This window comes from Arachis hypogaea, chromosome 19 (genome assembly GCF_003086295.3).
Source record: "Arachis hypogaea cultivar Tifrunner chromosome 19, arahy.Tifrunner.gnm2.J5K5, whole genome shotgun sequence".
NCBI lineage: Eukaryota > Viridiplantae > Streptophyta > Magnoliopsida > Fabales > Fabaceae > Arachis > Arachis hypogaea.
In genome coordinates, this window is record NC_092054.1 from 77,967,678 (window position 1) to 77,990,221 (window position 22,544).

At 38.0% G+C, this 22,544-nt stretch overlaps 1 non-coding gene across 1 annotated transcript; it reads left to right on the forward strand.

Moving 5' to 3' along the window:
* Window positions 1-16,100: 16,100 nt before the first annotated feature.
* LOC112781184 (small nucleolar RNA R71) lies at window positions 16,101-16,208 on the forward strand. The gene has a single exon (XR_003191976.1). It is a non-coding gene; the product is annotated as a small nucleolar RNA R71 (small nucleolar RNA).
* Window positions 16,209-22,544: the final 6,336 nt, after the last annotated feature.

The following is a 22,544-nucleotide window of genomic DNA, read 5'->3' on the forward strand; positions in this document are numbered from 1 at the left end:
GGTATCACTGGAAAATGTATGTGTGGGCATTAGAATCTGCTTAGATAAGCTCGCTAGTTGTGCTTCTAATTTTGAAATTGCTGCACCTTGATTCCTTATATTTGATATGCACTCTTCTTAGTTGGCATCCATCTTTCTTTCGGATTGTATTTGTCTCTCCAAAACATTAGAAATAGCTCCTATCAGCTGTGATAACATCTGTGCTATTGTAGCTTCCACTCTTTCAAAATTGCTCTTGATTTCACATGGTTACATGGTTAGGGTTGATGCTTCCTGGTGGTGGTTGCTGTGTGTTTGTGGGGTGGAATAATATGAGGTATTTTATGAGTTGTGGTAGGGTCTGTTGTTGCCTGATTGATGGTTGGGGTTATGGTTGTTGTATTGGTTGGATTGGTATGGTTTGTTGTGGTCTTGGTTGTGGCTTTGTTGGTTTCTCCACCCAAAGTTTATGTCTTGGAGTTTGGGTCACATGGTGGTCTAGAAAAATTGTTCACATAGTTTGCCTGCTCCCATTCACTTTCAACTTCTGGGGCATCTTCCTCCTGTGATGGTGCTTGAGTTTGGATAGCTGATACTTGGCCAGTCTCCATCCTCTTTATTAGGACTGCTAATTGTGCTGCAATCATCTTGTTTTGTGCTAACAAGGCATCCATAGAATTTAGCTCCAGTACTCCTTTCTTTTGTGTCCTTTCTGAAGCATAGAAGTATTCATTTTCAACTACAGTCTCTATAACATCTATGGCTTCTTCAATGGTTTTCTTCTTGTTGAGTAATCCCCCTGAATAGTGGTCCACAGCTTTCTTATTCATATGATAACCCTTCATAGAAAATGTGAAGTTGAACCCATTCGTTGAACATGTCTGGAGGGCATTTCCTTGTTTAGTCTTTGAACCTCTCCCAGGCCTTATAAAGTGTTTCACCATCTTGTTGTCTGAAAGTCTGCACCTCAGCTCTCAGTCTATTTACTCTCTGTGGAGGGTAAAATATTACTAGGAATTTGTTTACAACCTCATCCCATGTTGTTTGGCTCTCCTTGGGGAATGCTTCTAACCACTTTGCTACCTTATCTCTGAGTGAGAAAGGGAACAAAAGTAGCTTGTAGGTGTCAAGGTGTACACCATTGGACTTTACAGTGTCACAAATCCTCAAGAATGTAGTGAGATATTGGTTTGGGTCCTCTTGGGCTCCCCCTCCATATGAACAATTATTCTGGACAAGTGTGATGAGTTGAGGTTTCAACTCAAAGTTGTAAGCATGGATTCTTGGCTTCAGAATGCTACTGCCACAGTTTCTAGGATTTGGGTTGATGTAGGAGACTAAGACTCTCCTCTCTTGCCCAATATGATTGCCAGCATCCACTCCAACATGGTTTTGTACTTCTTCTTCTATAGTAGCTTTCAGATCTTCCTGTACTACTTCCTCTTCAACTATGCCTTTGCCTCTTGCTTCCCTACTTAATCTAAGGAAGGTTCTCTCAGGTTCACTATCGAAGGAAAATGAAGTTTCTCCCCTTCTACCTGTCATACATCCAACAAATAACAAGCAGAGGGCAAGTGAATGAATCACTCTTGTTAAGATTAATGGTTAGCTTGGTTGATGCAATTAATCAAACAGTTAGAAGAATGGAAATATGAACAATGAATAACTAAAATCCAAAGTAAAATTAAAATAGAATAGAACAAAAGAAAATTAAACGACAAAAAAATATAACAAGGTAATTAAATTGCTTAATCTAGCTCTCCAATCAATTTAATCATTGTCAAATTCAAACCAATCCCCGACAACGGCGCCATAAAACTTGATGACCGGAATTCAATACTAGCGTGCCACGCCCAGCTCCTGGTGTGCCACGCCCAAACATTTTTGTGGCATTTGATCCAAGTGGCACGCTAGTTTCACACGCCCAGCTTGTTTTGTTGTTTTCTTCCCCTTTTTGATGTCTTTTTCACCTGAAATTTGATGACAAGTCATCTTATGCTAGTTTTACAAGCATTTTTTACTTGTTTCATTAGGTTTTATGCACTTTCTTGCACAATAAGTAAGTTATTAGAGTGGATTTTCATGATTATTTTGAATCAATCAAACATCATTTATTTTACACAAAATCATAGGTTTTATGCTAGAATTAATTAATTTTATGAATGATGCAAAAACCTTGTGAATTTGGTGAGACTTTGATTGCTTGTTTGATTGCTTATAGGTGAAGAAATGATCAAAATGAAGAATCAGGGAAGCGTTGCATTCAAAGAAGCAACGCCACACTCAATGGACACGCTTTTGGGCTTAGCGTTCACTTAGGAAGTGAACGTGGAGTTCACTTTGTGAACGTTTTTGTGAAGTTCGGCCTGGGAGGTAGGCTTTTGGCCATCCGTACTAGAGCCAGAGCTCAAATACTCAATGTAGCGCTCATTTTTCCAACGTTTTCGTGATTCTCAAACCTTGGGGAGAAAGCTTATGCCACCACACACCAAAGGAGCAAAAGGGTAGCGCTCAAAAAGTGAACTTGGCAGTCAATAAGTCACCTTTTTCGTGACTTTCACAAATGGGAGGCAAGGAAGGCACGCACCAAGCAACGCTCAATGAGTGAACTTGGAGTTCACAAATGCAACGCACCAAGGGGCCACGCACCAGGCAACATTCAACAAGTGAACGTACCGTTCACTAAGTGAACATTTTCGGGAAAATGGGCCAAGGAACTAGGGCGCGCAACAAAGAGAGCGCTCAACAAAGAGAGCGCTCAACAAGTGAACTTAACGTTCACTAAGTGAACGCTAGTAGGAGGCAATTGGCACGTGAGGAAGCATGCAAGCAAAGTGAACGCGGAGTTCACAAAGTGAACTGAACACTCCACTGGGAGCACAAAATGCACCCTGATCCAATTAAACCAAGCAAATTCGGATCCACTTCTTTAAGACCAAATGAAAAGCCCATTCCAATTGCTTAATGACTGAAAATAGAAAGTATATAAATAGGAGAAATTTTGATTTGAGGGGGGGACTTTATTTTTATTTTACTTTTACTTTTGGCTCTCTTTGAATTTTCTTTGGAATTCGGAGATTTGGGATTAGATCTGAGTTTGGCTTTCGGTGTTCATTTTCTTTTCTTCTGCAACTTCTATTTTCGAGTTTTGGATTTTGAATTCAGATTGAAGAACACCCCTGAATCTCTTCATCTGAGAATCATCTTTTACTTTTTCTGTTTATAGTTATAAGTATTGGAAATTGGATCTAAATCTTCTTCCCTGTTTTTATTTTACTTCATTTGCAATTTCTCCTTTTCTGTTTTTGTCAAGAGAGCAATTGAGATTTAAGCTTCTTGATGTTTTGTTATTTGAAGGCAATTGTTGATTTCTCTTTAAGATTTTAGATCTGATCCAAGTTCTCATTCCATTTTAACTCCTTTGCAAATCTTCCATTTCTATTTTACTTTGCTACTAAGATCTAGATCACATCTTATAGTTCTCTGATTTACTCAATTTAGATTTTCTAGTTCAATTTGAATCCCAATACCCAATTCTCTTTACTTTATATGCAATTTAAGTTTCTTGTCAATTTAGATTCAGCAATTTACATTTCTTGCACTTTAAGTTTTAGTTATTTACATTTCTTGCAATTTAAGTTTCAGCTCTTTTACTTTCTTGCGCTGTAAGTTTCTGCAATTTACTTCTTCTGCACTTTAAGATTTTGTCAATTTACCCTCTCCCTTTTATTTTCCTGCAATTTTACTTCTGTTAATCAAGTTTCAGTCAAATCATCAAATATTCGCTTAACTAAATTCATCGCCTAACTAAAGTTGCTCAATCCATCAATCCCTGTGGGATCGACCTCACTCTTGTGAGTTATTACTACTTGATGTGACCCGGTACACTTGCCGGTGAGTTTTATGTGGAAATCTAATTTTTGCCGATCAAGTTTTTGGCGCCGTTGCCGGAGATTGATATAGATCGACAATGATTAAGTGGGTGAGAAGTCTAGATTAAGCATTTTCTTTGTTTTTGTCCTTTTTAATTTTCTGTTTTCTGCTGAAACCAAGGTGTTTGTGTTATTGCCTCACTAAGAAATTCTTTTCTGTGATATGAATTTTAATTTTCATTGGTGTTGTGTTTTACAAAATTCAAATGGAGTTTAATTGATCTTGTGATCAAACAAATTTTATGGGATATTACCCACCATCACCAATTGACTATTCTAATGGTGGCTGGGAATATCACCAATAAAATACAAATTCTGAGCACTCCAATCAATGGAGATATGCTTCAGAACCACAAGATGAGCAAGAGAATCATATGGGATATTTCCCACCACCACAAAATGATTCAAGTCATTATTCTAATGGTGGCTGGGAGTATCAACAAGAAATGATAGATGATGAAGCAATTCACATGAGATATGATCCAGAACCACAAGAAAATTTATGTCATTACCCTCAAGATGTTTGGACATGTCAACAAGAGTGTGAACAATCAGTTGAAATGGGTGATGGGTGGAAATCAGATTTCCACACAAAACTCACCGGCAAGTGTACCGGGTTGCATCAAGTAGTAAAACTCACTTAGAGTGAGGTCGATCCCACAGGGATTAATGGATCAAGAAACTTTAGTGGGTGATTAGTTTAGTTAAGCTAACATTGGTGAATTGGATGAAATTGAGCTGGCAGAAAGTAAATTGCAATGAATTGTAAATTGCAGAAAGTAAAATGGACGGAAGCTTAAATTGGCAGAAGCTTGAAGAGAAAGAAAAGTAAATTGGCAAAATCTTAAATGACAAGAAAGGTAAATTGCATGAAATGTAAAGGAGGCTGGGTGCTGGAGATTAAAGAAAGCAGTAAATTAGAACTTAGAACAATTGCAGAAGATGTAAATTTGCAGGAAATGTAAATCAAGCTCACAGCAAACTCAAATGTAAAGTGCAGAGGAACGGAAAGATTTAAATTGCATGAAAGTAAATTGGAAGCAATTGGAACAGAAGATTTAAATTCAAGCTCAATGTAAACTAAAGTGTATAATTGCAGACAGGAAATTATAGCAGAAGAGGAAATTGCAGCAGAGAGGTGTAAGAAATTGAAATTTCGCATAAACTAAATTCAAGATTGAAAAATAGACAGTGTAGAAAAATTAAAAGTGTTTCAAAGAGGACTTTCTATTTTACCATACTCCTCTTGCTCTCTAGCAGAGCCAACCTCCTTCTTGAAATAGAATTGATGCCTTTATATAGGCTTTACAAAATGAAAATAAAAATTGAAATTGAAATCAAATTACAAATTAAATGAAATTTCTAATCTAGCATGTTCTTGTGCCTTTGTGTCATGTCAATGGGCTTTGCTTGCTTTGGGGATTCAACGAAATGGGTTGATTTGGATTTTGGCCTTGGATAGGTGAGTCAGGGTTGCTTGGTGAGGCTCCAGTGGAGCGCTCCATTGAGTTAATGACCGTTGCGCTCACTTGCCTTGTGTGCCTCCCTCGTGCCAATTCTCCTTGCCCATAGCGCTCAGTGAAGAGATGCAACGTAGTGCTCACATGCTGCGCTGGTTTCCCTCTTCGAGCCTTGGTGTGTGCCTCCCGAAAACACTTGCTTTTTTGAACACTAGGCTTCCCTTTTTAACGTAGAGCCCATTGCTTTGCTTAATGAGTGCTTGCTTCCTTGCTTCCATAAGCCGAAAACGTTCATTGTTTTGAACGTGGCGTTCAATTTAATGAACGCTAGGCTTCCAATTGCTTTAATGAATGCTTGCTTTAATAATGTATGCATGCTTTGATTTGTTTAATCAATTAGAAATGCCAATTAGCATAACTTGATCCGTTAGTGACAATTGGGTATTTACTAATGAAGATTTCATGCATGAATTCATTAACACTTAGCATTAATGATTAAATGCATGCATACTTTCATTGGCCGTGGCATTTATTCATTTAATGAATAAGCCAATGATATTAGTATGACTAAGTCAACGTAGCATGCATTCATTTAATTCATTCTTAATTAAATGCATGCCTTAGATATTAATTCATGCATGCATAAGGCATTAGTGCATGCCATGGCTTCATGGTCATGGGCCACGCTTTCAAAAGTGTGGCCTAAGGTTCCAAAGCGTACTCAATTTTCAAAGCATGCCACAAAATTCTTCTTTTCTTCTTTTGAGCTATTTTTGTGCTATTTTGCTTCTTTTTCCACTTATTTCCTACAAAATTTATAAAATCAAAAGATCAAGGAAATATACCATTTAAGAATAAAAGAATGCAATATTTAAGCACTAATCATCAATTTCTTGTATGAAAAAGTATAGAAAAACATGACATGATGACATGTCATCACAACACCAAACTTAAATCTTGTTTGTCCCCAAGCAAGAAAAGAATCATGCAATAAAGATTGACAATCCAAGGTAAGAAGAATAGCAACTCAATGTTCATGGTTGGCTAGTTTTCTATGCATGCTACAATCACAAAAGAAATATAAATGATTGATGCTTCTATCTAGCTCAATTTATGAAATCTTTTCCTTATATTTCTTCCTTGAAACAAGCTTTTGATTTTCTTATTAGCTTCTCCTTTTGGGTACTTTGCCCCATGAGTTGATAACAAAACTACGACTATAAATGCTTTGTTTTCAAGTATTACCACTTGATACATAAGCACCACAAGCATTTAATTAGAGGACTTCTTTAAGCTCATTTGTTTCTTTTCTTAACTCTTTAATCATTGATGCTCATAGCCTTGAGCTTTGAGGGAGTGCATTTGCACTTGAGCCTAACCTTGACTCTAAGTGTTTTGTTTTCAAGCTTTTTGCTTGATACATAAACACCACAAGTACTTAACAACTTAATTGTCATTGGTACTCAGAGCCTTCAGCTTTCTCATTCTTTCCCTTTTTCTTTCTTGCCTTAATTTGCAATTGCTTCTTCAAGGTTTTCATGATTTCGGAAGATTTCACAAAATGTTCTAGATGCAAACTTCAATTAAATAAAATCTAATACAATTGAGAAACAATTAATCATACTAGCCTTCCAATACTTGTATGCACATGCTAAGTTCTTCTTTAATTCATTGTTTGTTTATGATCATGATACTTTACTGCTTTGAACTTTACAAAACTTAAGTTGGTAGTTATAGTGGCACAGCAACATGTTACAAATCAAGATGCAGGTTATGCTTATTCACACACATATGTAAACAGAGAAGATAAAGACAATCATGCAATTTAAAATGCTGGAAATAAATGAGAGGAAAAGGAACTTTACAACCTTTTAATTTATCTTCTCTATTGTTGTCATTTTCCTCCCATTCTTCCCCCTTTCCCTTGCCAAACTCAGAATGCTTACTCATCCTCAAGCAGCAATTAGAACAATGGCTATGGGGCTAAGATAGATCATGTATGTCTTACACAATGAAATGTTAGCAATACATGTGTTTTAAGCAAGCAAAATTAAGGATAACAATCAAGGCACAAGAGACAGAGACATTGTGATTGCAAACATAGAGGGTGTGCATGATACATTGCATAAAGAAAATAAGTGGCACACCAAACTTAGTGTGACACTTTCACTTGGAATTGATGCAAGTATCTAGTAAGGATTGGAACCAAATTTTGTTGCATAGCAACACCAAACTTAGAATACAATCATATGTCAATTCATTTGAATTAAAACCAAGCAAATGAAACTGTTATATGTTAAGTACAATCACCAAGCAAAGAATCTGTCATGAATAAGGATTTCTTGATGAGGTATTTAACAAAAACAGTTAAGGAGCAAAATAAATGAAAACATTAAAAACAAAGAAATAACTAAAGCAAACAGAATAACAAAGTGTCAAACCAAAAGAAAAGAATAACACTGCAGAGGCATTATGATTATGCAGACAAGTGGTGTTGCTGGATTTCTTGCATAGAAAATAAGTGGCACACCAAACGTAGAATCTTAGTGTGACACTTTCATTTTTTATTTGAGGCAATCATCCATAAGGATTGAAAACAAATTGTTGCAGGGAAACACCAGACTTAGAATGTAATCATATGCCAATTTATTGAAATTTAAACTAAGCAAAGAAAGAAAATAAACAAAGCAAACAAAGAGAGTAAACAAAGCAAAGAAATGAAATGTTACCTACGGTTGGGTTCCCTCCCAATAAGCGCTCTTTTAGTGTCATTAGCTTGACATGTTGTTCTTCACTTTCTTTCTCTTCTTCTAGTTTGTTAAGAAGAATAACCTCAAGGGGAGAGATGAACCAGCTAGTGTCCCCTGTCTTGGTCTCTCCTCAGCAAGCTTCCTTTTGTAAATGGCTTGATTGAGCTTACTTGCTGGATCAGGGGTAGGATTGGTGCTCTTGTTAGTTGCCTTCACTTCTTTGGATTCAAGACTTGGTTGCTGTGTGATTATTAGAGTGTTTTCTTCGTCAAGAGCCTTTTGAATTGGTGGTTCCATGAGCTTTTCCTCTATGTACTTCTCTGCTTTACTTGAGTGTGAATTCTCTTGATTAACTTCCTCACTTTCTTGTTCTTCCACTTCCTCCCTTGCACTCAACATTTGACTTAATAGCTCTTTCATGGAGGAGGGTTGTTGATCTTCCCAAGATTTCTTCATCTCCTCTTCATATCTTTCAATCATGAATTCAAGTGCTGAGACGTTTTGGTTCAGGACAGTTTGTGAGGGTTGTGAATGTTCATGTTCCTTTGTCATCTCAAGTGGCTTTTGTAGATATGTAGTCTCAGGTTCAACTATCTCCACAACCTCATTCTTCACTGAAAATTTGCTTGACATAGGGGCCTCTTCTTCTTGCTCTTCCACTTCCTCCTTCACACTTAACATTTGATTTAGCAGCACTTCCATATTTTTGAGGGAGTTCTCTTGGTTATTCTAGGACCTCTGTGCTTCCCTTTCATATCTTTCAAGCATGGTTTTAAGCCTTGAGAGGCTTTGGTTCATGGAAGTTTGTGTGGACTGTGAGTTTTGGAAGAGATTTTGTGTCAAGGGATAGTTAAGTGATGAAGAATTTTCAGATAAAAAACTGAGAGGTGAGGTTTGACAACTTTCCATGAATGAATTGAAGGTTTGCTCAAGTGATGATAGCTCTTGATAAGTGGAGTATGAATTGTCAAATGCTTTCTGATTTTGATTATCCCAAGCACAACTTGAAGAATTATTGAATTCATCACAGTATGAATCATCTTGTGGCATTGGGGAACAATTTTCCATATATGCATTGACAACACAATCAAATGATGATGTTCCTTGATGAACAGAAGATGAAACATTGAAATTCCCTTCCCAGCCATAATTTATGTCAGTATCATAGCAATATAAGTCACTTTATGGCTCTGGAAAATAGTTCATTTCACTTGATTGTTCATACTCCCTCATTCCTTATTGATATTCCCATCCACCATTGGGATAATGACTTGAATCATCTTGTGGTGGTGAGAAATATCTCATGAAATCGTCTTGATCATTTTCTGAAGCATCTCCCCATTGATTGGGTTGCTCAGAGTCTGCCAATTCTTGGTGATACTCCCAGCCACCATTAGGATAATAAATTGAATCATATTGTGGTGGTGGGTAATATCCCATATGATTTTCTTGCTCATCTTGTGGCTCTGAGGCATATCTCCATTGATTGGAGTGCTCAGAATCTTTGATCTCTTGATGATATTCCCAGCCACCATTAGAATAGTTAACTGGTAATGGTGAATATCCCATAAAAATTGTTTGATCACAAGATGAGTTGAACTCCATTTGAATTTTGTAAAACACATAACCACTAAAAATTGAAATTCATATCTCAGAGAAGAATTTCTTAGTGAGGCAATAACTCAAACACTTTGGTGTCTGGTGCACGAAATTGTGATCATCAACAATGGCGCCAAAGGACTTGGAGCTCTCAAACGTGAATCACACTTTGTCATCGCACAACTAACCAGCAAGTGCACTGGGTCATCCAAGTAATAAACCTTACGTGAGTAAGGGTTGATCCCACGGAGATTGTCGGCTTGAAGCAAGCTATGGTCATCTTGTAAATCTCAGTCAGGCGGATTCAAATGGTGATGGAGGATTGATAATTAAAAGATGAATAAAACATAAAATAAAGATAGAGATACTTATGTAATTCATTGGTGGATTTCAGATAAGCGTATGAAGATGCTTTATTCCCCTTGAACCTATGCTTTTCTATTGCCTTCTTCCAATCATTCATACTCCTTTCCATGGCAAGCTGTATGTTGGGCATCACCGTTGTCAATGGCTACAATCCCGTCCTCTCAGTGAAAATGTTCAACGCACTCTGTCATAGCACGGCTAATCATCTGTCGGTTCTCGATCATGTCGGAATAGAATCCAGTTATTCTTTTGCGTCTGTCACTAACGCCCAACACTCGCGAGTTTGAAGCTCGTCACAGTCATTCAATCCTTGAATCCTACTTGAAATACCACAGACAAGGTTTAGACTTTCCGGATTCTCAAGAATGGCCGTAAATGGATTCTAGCTTATACCACGAAGATTCTGATTAAGGAATCCAAGAGATACACAGTCAATCGAAGGTAGAACGGAGGTGGTTGTCAGGCACACGTTCATAGGTGAGAATGATGATGAGTGTCACGGATCATCACATTCATCAAGTTGAAGAACAAGTGATATCTTAGAACAAGAATAAGCTGAATTGAATTGAAGAACAATAGTACTTTGTATTAATTCATAAAGAACAGCAGAGCTCCACACCTTAATCTATGGTGTGTAGAAACTCCACCGTTGAAAATACATAAGAACAAGGTTCAGGCATGGCTGTGAGGCCAGCCTCCAAACGTGCATAAGACTCTCAAAGATCAAAAGTATATATCAAAATACAATAGCGAAAGGTCCTATTTATAGAGAACTAGTAGCCTAGGGTTACAGAAATCAGTAATTAATGCAGAAATCTTCTTCCGGGCCCATTTGGTGTGTGCTTGGGCTGAGCATTGAAGCATTTTCGTGTAGAGACTTTTCTTGGAGTTAAACGCCAGCTTTTGTGCCAGTTTTGGAGTTAAACGCCAGAATTCTTGAGCTGACTTGGAACGCCGGTTTGGGCCATCAAATCTCGAGAAAAGTATGGACTATTATATATTGCTGGAAAGCCTAGGATGTCTACTTTCCAAAGCAATTGAGAGCGTGCCAATGGGGCTTTTGTAGCTCCAGAAAATTCACTTTGAGTGCAGAGAGGTCAGAATCCAACAGCATCTGCAGTCCTTTTCTCAATTTCAGCCAGAAAATACCTGAAATCACAGAAAAACACACAAACTCATAGTAAAGTCCAGAAATATGATTTTTAAATAAAAACTAAATAAAAATATAATAAAAACTAACTAAAATATACTAAAAACATACTAAAAACAATGCCAAAAAGCGTATAAATTATCCGCTCATCACAACACCAAACTTAAATTGTTGCTTGTCACCAAGCAACTGAAAATCAAATAGGATAAAAAGAAGAGAATGTACAATGAATTACAAAAACATCTATGAAGATCAGTATTAATTAGATGAGCGGGGCTTTTAGCTTTTTGCTTCTGAACAGTATTGGCATCTTACTTTATCCCTTGAAGTTCAGAATGATTGGCATCTATAGGAACTCAGAATCCAGATAGTGTTACTGACTCTCCTAGTTAAGTATGTTGATTCTTGAACATAGCTACTTTATGAGTTTTGGCCGTGGCCCTAAGCACCTTGTTTTCCAGTATTACCACCGGATACATAAATGCCACAGACACATAACTGGGTGAACCTTTTCAGATTGTGACTCAGCTTTGCTAGAGTCCCCAATTAGAGGTGTCCAGGGTTCTTAAGCACACTCTTCTTTTTGCTTTGGACCTCGACTTTAACCGCTCAGTCTCAAGTTTTCACTTGACACCTTCACGCCACAAGCACATGGTTAGGGACAGCTTGGTTTAGCCGCTTAGGCCAGGATTTTATTCCTGTGGGCCCTCCTATCCACTGATGCTCAAAGCCTTGGATCCTTTTTATCACCCTTGCCTTTTGGTTTAAAGGAGTATTGGCTTTTTCTTCTTGCTTTTCCTCTTTTTTTTTCCTGCAAGCTTTTCACTGCTTTTTCTTGCTTCAAGAATTAATTTTATGATTTTTCAGATCATCAGATAACATTTCTCCTTTTCCTTTCATTCTTTCAAGAGCCAACAATTTTAACATTCATAAATAATCAAATTCAAAAATATGCACTGTTCAAGCATTCATTCAGAAAAACAATAGTATTGCCACCACATCAAGATAATTAAACTATTTTAAAATTTAAAATTCATGCACTTCTTTTTCTTTTTCAATTAAAAACATTTTTCATTTAAGAAAGGTGATGGATTCATTTTCATAGCTTTAAGGCATAGACACTAAGACACTAATGATCATGTAATAAAGACACAAACATAGATAAACATAAAGCATAATTTTCGAAAAACAGAAAATAAAGAACAAGGAAATTAAAGAACGGGTCCACCTTAGTGATGGCGTCTTGTTCTTCCTCTTGAAGATCTTATGGAGTGCTTGAGCTCCTCAATGTCTCTTCCTTGCCTTTGTTGCTCCTCTCTCATGGTTCTTTGATCTTCTCTAATTTCATGGAGGAGGATGGAATGCTCTTGGTGCTCCACCCTTAGTTGTCCCATGTTGGAACTCAATTCTCCTAGGGAGGTATTGATTTGCTCCCAATAGTTTTGTGGAGGAAGATGCATCCCTTGAGGCATCTCAGGGATTTCATGATGAGGAATTTTCTCATGCTCTTGATGAGGTTCTCTTGTTTGCTCCATCCTTTTCTTAGTGATGGGTTTGTCCTCATCAATGAGAATGTCTCCCTCTATGTCAATTCCAACCGAATTGCAAAGGTGACAAATGAGATGAGGAAAGGCTAACGTTGCCATAGTAGAGGACTTGTCTGCCACCTTGTAGAGTTCTTGGGATATAACCTCATGAACTTCCACTTCCTCTCCAATCATGATGCTATGTATCATGATAGCCCGGTCTATAGTAGCTTCGGACCGGTTGCTAGTGGGAATGATTGAGCGTTGGATAAACTCCAACCATCCCCTAGCCACGGGCTTGAGGTTATGCCTTTTTAGTTGAACCGGCTTCCCTCTTGAATCTCTCTTCCATTGAGTGCCCTCTTCACATATGTCCATGAGGACTTGGTCCAACCTTTGATCAAAGTTGACCCTTCTAGTGTAGGGGTGTGCATCTCCTTGCATCATGGGCAAGTCGAATGCCAACCTTACATTTTCCGGACTAAAATCCAACTATTTCCCTCGGACCATTGTAAGCCGATTCTTGGGGTCTGGGTTCACACTTTGATCATGGTTCTTGGTGATCCATGCATTGGCATAGAACTCTTGAACCATTAAGATTCCGACTTGTTGAATGGGGTTGGTGAGAACTTCCCAACCTCTTCTTCGGATCTCATGTCGGATCTCCGGATACTCATTCTTTTTTAGTTTGAAAGGGACCTCGGGGATCACTTTCTTCTTGGTCACAATTTTATAGAAGTGGTCTTGATGCACCCTTGAGAGGAATCTCTCCATCTCCCAAGACTCAGAGGTGGAAGCTTTTGCCTTCCCTTTCCTCTTTCTAGAGGTTTCTCCGGCCTTTGGTGCCATAAATGGTTGTGGAAAAACAAAAAGCTTTAGCTTTTACCACACCAAACTTAGAAGGTTGCTCGTCCTCGAGCAAAAGAAGAAAGAAGAGAGTAGAAGAAGAAGAAATAGAGGAGATGGAGTGGGCTTTGTGATTCGGCCAAGGGGGAGAAGTGTTGTTTAGGTTGTGTAAAAATGAAGGAGTGAAGATGGGTTTATATAGGGGTGAGAAGGGTGTGTATGGTTCGGCTATAGAGGGTGGGTTTGGGAGGGAAAGTGGTTTGAATTTGAATGGTGAGGTAGGTGGGGTTTTATGAAGGATGGATGTGAGTGGTGAAGAGAATGGTGGGATTTGATAGGTGAGGGGTTTTTGGAGAAGAGGTATTGAGGTGATTGGTGAATGGGTGAAGAAGAAAGAGAGTGGTGGGGTAGGTGGGGATCCTGTGGGGTCCACAGATCCTGAGGTGTCAAGGATATCTCATCCCTACACTAAGTGGCGTGCAAAACGCCCCTTTCTGCCAATCCTGGCGTTAAACGCCAGGCTGCTGCCCATTTCTGGCATTTAACGCCAGCTTCTTGCCCATTCCTGGCGTTAAACGCCCAGAATGGTGCCAGACTGGGCGTTTAACGCCCATTCTGCTACCCTTACTGGCGTTTAAACGCCAGTAAGTTTCTCCTCCAGGGTGTTCTGTTTTTCATTCTATTTTTCACTTTGTTTTTACTTTTTCAATTGTTTTTGTGACTTCACATGATCATCAACCTACAGAAAACATAAAATAACAAAGGAAAATAGAAATTTAACATAGAATAGTAACGATTGGGTTGCCTCCCAACAAGCGCTTCTTTAATGTCAATAGCTTGACAGTGGCTCTCATGGAGCCTCACAGATGTTCAGAGCAATGTTGGAACCTCCCAACACCAAACTTAGAGTTTGACTGTGGGGGCTCTGTTTGACTCTGTATTGAGAGAAGCTCTTCATGCTTCCTCTCCATGGTTACAGAGGGGTATCCTTTTGCTTTAAACACAAGGGAGTCTTCATTCACTTGAATGATTAATTCTCCTCTGTCAACATCAAACACAACCTTTGCTATGGCTAGGAAGGGTCTGCCAAAGATGATGGATTCATCCATACACTTCCCAGTTTCTAGGATTATGAAATCAGCAGGGATGTAATGGTCTTCAACCTTTACCAAGACATCCTTTACAAGTCCATAAGCCTGTTTCTTTGAATTGTCTGCCATCTTTAGTGAGATTCTTACAGCTTGTACCTCAATGATCCCTAGCTTCTCTATTACAGAGAGAGGCATAAGGTTTATGTTTGACCTTAGGTCACACAGAGCCTTCTCAAAGGTCATGGTGCCTATGGTACAAAGAATTGAGAACTTTCCAGGGTCCTGTCTCTTTTGAGGTAATCTCTGCCTAGTCAAGTCATCCAGTTCTTTGATGAGCAATGGAGGTTCATTCTCCCAAGTCTCATTACCAAATAACATGGCATTTAGCTTCATGATTGCTCCAAGGTACTTAGCAACTTGCTCTTCAGTGACATCTTCATCCTCTTCAGAGGAAGAATACTCATCAGAGCTGATGAATGGAAAAAGTAAATTCAATGGAATCTCTATGGTCTCAGTGTGAGCCTCAGATTCCCATGGTTCCTCATTAGGGAACTCCATGGAGGTCAGTGGGCGTCCATTGAGGTCTTCCTTAGTAGGAATCACTGCCTCTTCCTCCTCTCCATGTTCGGCCATGTGAGATATGGTTATGGCCTTGCACTCTCTTTTTGGATTCTCTTCTGTATTGCTTGGGAGAGTACTAGGAGGGAGTTCAGTAAATTTCTTACTCAGCTGACCCAATTGTGCCTCCAAATTTCTAATGGAGGACCTTTTTTCAGTCATGAAACTTTGAGTGGTTTTGATTAGATCAGAGACAATGGTTGCTAAGTCAGAGTGGCTCTGCTTAGAATTCTCTGTCTGTTGCTGAGAAGATGATGGAAAAGGCTTGCTATTGCTAAACCTGTTTCTTCCACCATTGTTGTTGTTGAAACCTTGTTGAGGTCTCTATTGATCCTTCCATGAGAGATTTGGATGATTTCTCCATGAAGGATTATAGGTGTTTCCATAGGATTCTCCCATGTAATTCACCTCTTCCATTGCTGGGTTCTCAGGATCATAAGCTTTTTCTTCAGAGGAAGCTTCCTTAGTACTGCCTGTTGCTGCTTGTATTTCAGACAGACTCTGAGAAATCATATTGACTTGTTGGGTCAATATTTTATTCTGAGCCAATATGGCATTCAGAGTATCAATCTCAAGAACTCCCTTCTTTTGAGTTGTCCCATTATTCACAGGATTTCTTTCAGAGGTATACATGAATTGGTTATTTGCAACCATTTTAATGAGTTCTTGAGCTTCTGCAGCCGTCTTCTTTAGATGAAGAGATCCTCCAGCAGAGCTATCCAATGACATCTTGGATAGTTCAGACAGACCATCATAGAAGATTCCTATGATGCTCCATTCTGAAAGCATTTCAGAAGGGCACCTTCTGATCAATTGCTTGTATCTTTCCCAAGCTTCATAGAGGGACTCACCATCCTTCTGTCTAAAGGTTTGGACTTTCACTCTAAGCTTACTCAATTTTTGAGGTGGAAAAAACTTTGCCAAGAAGGCATTGACTAGCTTTTCCCAAGAGTTCAGGCTTTCCTTAGGTTGTGAATCCAACCATGTTCTAGCTCTGTCTCTTACAACAAAAGGAAAGAGCATAAGTCTGTAGACTTCAGGGTCAACCCCATTGGTCTTGACAGTGTCACAGATTTGCAAGAACTCAGCTAAGAACTGATAAGGATCTTCCAATGGAAGTCCATGAAACTTGTAATTCTGTTGCATTAGAGAAACTAATTGAGGCTTAAGCTCAATGTTGTTTGCTCCAATGGCAGGGATAGAGATGCTTCTCCCATAGAAATCAGGAGTAGGTGCAGTAAAGTCACCAAGCACCTTCCTTGCATTGTTGGCATTGTTGTTTTCGGCTGCCATGGTTTCTTCTTCTTTGAAGAGCTCTGTTAGGCCCTCTAAAGAGAATTGTTCTTTAGCTTCTCTTAGCTTTCTCTTCAAGGTCCTTTCAGGTTCATGATTAGCTTGAACAAGTATGCCTTTATCTTTGTTCCTGCTCATATGAAAGAGAAGAGAATAAGAAGGTAGGGAATCCTCTATGTCACAGTATAGAGGTTCCTTGAGGTGTCAGAGAAAAAGAAGAATAGAAGGAGGAGGTAGAGAGAGGAGAATTCAAACATATAAAGAGGGATAGAGTTCGAATTGCACCTTGATGAGGGGTCTTAGTCCCTTAAGTAGAAGGATGTGAGAAGAGGGGAAGAAATTTTCGAAATTAAAGTAAGAGATTTTGAAAATTTGGTAATTGGTTTTCGAAAACTAAGATTGAGAAAGAAATCAAGTGATTTTTGAAAAAGATTTTGAAATCAGAAATTAAAAAGATATGATTGAAAATTAATTTTGAAAAAGATGTGATTGAAAAGATATGACTGAAAATCAATTTAGAAAAAGAAAGTTTTTAAAATTAAAGTTGATTACTTGACTAACAAGAAATTAAAAGATATGATTCTAAAATTTAAAATTTGGTCCTTTCTTAATAGGCAAGTAACAACTTGAAAATTTTTGAAGTAAATCTTGAATTGAAGCAAGGATTTTTGAAAATAGTAAAAATAAATATAAAATGGAAAGAAATTGATTTTGAAAGAGATATGATTGAAAAGATATGATTTGAAAAAGATTTGATTTTGAAAAATTATGAAAACTTGAAAAAAATGTGAATTAAAAACAAAATCTTCCCTCTAGTGTCATCTTGGCGTTAAACGCCCAGAATGGTGCCCATTCTGGTGTTTAACGCCCAAATCTCTACCTTTTTGGGCGTTAAACGCCTAGCCAGGTACCCGGGCTGGCGTTTAAACGCCAGTTTTCCTTCTTCACTGGGCGTTTTGAACGCCCAGCTTTTTCTGTTTGATTCCTCTGCTGAATGTTCTGAATTTTCAATTCTCTGTATTATTGACTTGAAAAGACATAGTTTTAAAAAAATATTTTTGAATTTTTGATGATGGGAATCAATAAAAATGCAACTAAGATCAAATAAACAATGCATGTAAGACACCAAACTTAAAAGTTTGTATACTAAGGACTATAACAATGTAAAAATGCATATGAAAAACAACAAAACACACTAAACAAGAGAATTTAAAGATCAGAGCAATGAAATCATCAAGAACAACTTGAAGATCAATGAAGAACAATATGTATAAATTCGAAAAATGCAAGAAGAAGAAAGTCATGCAATTGACACCAAACTTAAAAATTGATACTAGACTCAAACAAGAAACATAAAATATTTTTTTTATTTTTATGGTTTTATAAATTTTTTTTGTGATTTTCGAAACTTATATGAAAAAGAAAATAAAGAGAATCAAAACTTTTAATAAGAATTCCAGGAATCATGCAATGTTAGTCTAAAGCTTCAGTCTAAAAAGGATTAGACATGTTTGGCCAAGCTTCAGCAGGACATTACATTCAATAGCTAAATTGATGAGAATCAATCAGCTTTTGTGATGGTGGGAACATCACCTTGAAACTCTAGAATTCATTCTTAAAAATTCTAAAGAAAAGATACCTAATCTAAGCAACAAGATGAACCGTCAGTTGTCCAAACTCGAACAATTCCCAGCAACGGCGCCAAAAACTTGGTGCACGAAATTGTGATCATCAACAATGGCACCAAAGGACTTGGAGCTCTCAAACGTGAATCACACTTTGTCACAATTCCGCACAACTAACCAGCAAGTGCACTGGGTCGTCCAAGTAATAAACCTTACGTGAGTAAGGGTCGATCCCACGGAGATTGTCGGCTTGAAGCAAGCTATGGTCATCTTGTAAATCTCAGTCAGGCGGATTCAAATGGTGATGGAGGATTGATAATTAAAAGATAAATAAAACATAAAATAAAGATAGAGATACTTATGTAATTCATTAGTGGATTTCAGATAAGCGTATGAAGATGCTTTGTTCCCCTTGAACCTCTGCTTTCCTATTGCCTTCTTCCAATCATTCATACTCCTTTCCATGGCAAGCTGTATGTTGGGCATCACCGTTGTCAATGGCTACAATCCCGTCCTCTCAGTGAAAATGTTCAACGCACTCTGTCACAGCACGGCTAATCATCTGTCGGTTCTCGATCATGTCGGAATAGAATCCAGTGATTCTTTTGCGTCTATCACTAACGCCCAACACTCGCGAGTTTGAAGCTTGTCACAGTCATTCAATCCTTGAATCCTACTCGGAATACCACAGACAAGGTTTAGACTTTCCGGATTCTCAAGAATGGCCGCCAATGGATTCTAGCTTATACCACGAAGATTCTGATTAAGGAATCCAAGAGATACACACTCAATCGAAGGTAGAACGGAGGTGGTTGTCAGGCACACGTTCATAGGTGAGAATGATGATGAGTGTCACGGATCATCACATTCATCAAGTTGAAGTACAAGTGATATCTTAGAACAAGAATAAGCTGAATTGAATAGAAGAACAATAGTACTTTGTATTAATTCATGAAGAACAGCAGAGCTCCACACCATAATCTATGGTGTGTAGAAACTCCACCATTGAAAATATATAAGAACAAGATTCAGGCATGGCCGTGAGGCCAGCCTCCAAACGTGCATAAGACTCTCAAAGATCAAAAGTATATATCAAAATACAATAGCAAAAGGTCTTATTTATAGAGAACGAGTAGCCTAGGCTTACAGAAATCAGTAATTAATGTAGAAATCTTCTTCCGGGCCCACTTGGTGTGTGCTTGGGCTGAGCATTGAAGCATTTTCGTGTAGAGACTTTTCTTGGAGTTAAACGCCAGCTTTTGTGCCAGTTTGGGCGTTTAACTCCAGCTTTTGTGCCAGTTTTAGAGTTAAACACCAGAATTCTTGAGCTGACTTGGAACGCCGGTTTGGGCCATCAAATCTCGGGCAAAGTATGGACTATTATATATTGCTGGAAAGCCCAGGATGTCTACTTTCCAACGCAATTAAGAGCGCACCAATTGGGATTTTGTAGCTCCAGAAAATCCACTTTGAGTGCAGGGAGGTCAGAATCCAACAGCATCTGCAGTCCTTTTCTCAATTTCAGCCAGAAAATACCTAAAATCACAGAAAAACACACAAATTCATAGTAAAGTCCAGAAATATGATTTTTAAATAAAAACTAATAAAAATATAATAAAAACTAACTAAAATATACTAAAAACAAACTAAAAACAATGCCAAAAAGCGTATAAATTATCCGTTCATCACAACACCAAACTTAAATTGTTGCTTGTCCCCAAGCAACTGAAAATCAAATAGGATAAAAAGAAGAGAATGTACAATGAATTCCAAAAACATCTATGAAGATCAGTATTAATTAGATGAGTGGGGCTTTTAGCTTTTTGCTTCTGAACAGTTTTGGCATCTCACTTTATCCCTTGAAGTTCAGAATGATTGGCATCTATATGAACTCAAAATCCAGATAGTGTTACTAACTCTCCTAGTTAAGTATGTTGATTCTTGAACACAGCTACTTTATGAGTCTTGGTCGTGGCCCTAAGCACCTTATTTTCCAGTATTACCACCGGATACATAAATGCCACAGACATATAACTGGGTGAACCTTTTCAGATTGTGACTCAGCTTTGCTAGAGTCCCCAATTTGAGGTGTCCAGGGTTCTTAAGCACACTCTTCTTTTTGCTTTGGACCTCGACTTTAACTGCTCAGTCTCAAGTTTTCACTTGACACCTTCACGCCACAAGCACATGGTTAGGGACAGCTTGGTTTAGCCGCTTAGGCCAGGATTTTATTCCTGTGGGCCCTCCTATCCACTGATGCTCAAAGCCTTGGATCCTTTTTATCACCCTTGCCTTTTGGTTTAAAGGGGTATTGGCTTTTTCTGCTTGCTTTTCCTCTTTTTTTTCCTGCAAGCTTTTCACTGCTTTTTCTTGCTTCAAGAATTAATTTTATGATTTTTCAGATCATCAGATAACATTTCTCCTTTTCCTTTCATTCTTTCAAGATCCAACAATTTTAATATTTATTGTCGATCTAAATCAATCCCCAGAAACGGTGCCAAAAACTTGATGGGTGGAAATCAGATTTCCACACAAAACTCATCGGCAAGTGTACCGGGTCGCATCAAGTAGTAAAACTCACTTAGAGTGAGGTCGATCCCACAGGGATTGATGGATCAAGCAACTTTAGTGGGTGATTAGTTTAGTCAAGCTAACTTTGGTGAATTGGATGAAATTAAACTGGCAGAAAGTAAATTGCAATGAATTGTAAATTGCAGAAAGTAAAATGGACAGAAGCTTAAATTGGCAGAAGCTTAAAGAGCAAGATAAGAAAATTGGCAAAATCTTAAATGACAAGAAAGGTAAATTGCATAAAATGTAAAGGGGGCTGGGTGTTGGTGATTAAAGAAAGCAGTAAATTAGAACTTAGAACAATTGCAGAAGATGTAAATTTGCAGGAAATATAAATCAAGCTCACAGCAAACTCAAATGTAAAGTGTAGAGGAACGGGAAGATTTAAATTTCATGAAAGTAAATTGGAAGCAATTGGAACAAAAGATTTAAATTCAAGCTCAATGTAAAATGAAGTATATAATTGCAGACAGGAAATTGTAGCAGAAGAGGAAATTGCAGTAGAGAGGTGTAAGAAATTGAAATTTTGCATAAACTGAATTCAAGATTGAAAAATAGAAAGTGCAGAAAAATTAAAAGTGTTTCCAAGAGGACTTTCTATTCTACCCTACTCTTGCTCTCTAGCAGAGCCAGCATCCTTCTTGAAATGGAATTGATGCCTTTATATAGGCTTTACAAAATGAAAATAAAAATTGAAATTAAAATCAAATTAAAAATTAAATGAAATTCCTAATCTAGCTTGTTCTTGTGCCTTTGTGTCATGTCAATGGGCTTTGCTTGCTTTGGGGCTTTAATGAAATGGGTTGATTTGGATTTTGGCCTTGGATATGTGAGTCAGGGTTGCTTGGTGAGGCTCCAGTGGAGCGCTCCATTGAGTTAGTGACCGTTGCGCTCACTTGCCTTGTGTGCCTTCCTCGTGTCAATTCTCCTTGTCCATAGCGCTCAGTGAAGAGATGCAACGTAGCACTCACATGCTGCACTGGTTTCCTTCTTCGAGCCTTGGTGTGTGCCTCCCGAAAACGCATGCGTTTTTGAACGCTAGGCTTCCCTTTTTAACGTAGAGCCCATTGCTTTGCTTAATGAATGCTTGTTTCTTTGCTTCCATAAGCCAAAAACGTTCATTGTTTTGAACGTGGCGTTCAATTTAATGAATGCTAGGCTTCCAATTACTTTAATGAATGCTTGCTTTGATAATGTATGCATGCTTTCATTTGTTTAATCAATTAGAAATGCCAATTAACATAACTTGATCCGTTAGTGCCAATTGGGTATTTACTAATGAATATTTCATGCATGCATTCATTAACAATTAGCATTAATGATTAAATGCATGCATACTTTCATTAGCCGTGGCATTTATTCATTTAATGAATAAGCCAATGATATTAGTATGACTAAGCCAACGTAGCATGCATTCATTTAATTCATTCTTAATTAATGCATGCCTTAGATATTAATTCATGCATGCATAAGGCATTAGTGCATGCCATGGCTTCATGGTCATGGGCCACACTTTCAAAAGCGTGGCTTAAGGTTCCAAAGCGTGCTCAATCTTCAAAGCGTGCCACAAAATTCTTCTTTTCTTCTTTTGAGCTGTTTTTGTGCTATTTTGCTTCTTTTTTCACTTATTTCCTGCAAAATTTATAAAATCAAAAGATCAAGAAAATATACTATTTAAGCACAAAAGAATGCAATATTTAAGCACTAATCATCAATTTCTTGTATGAAAAAGCATAGA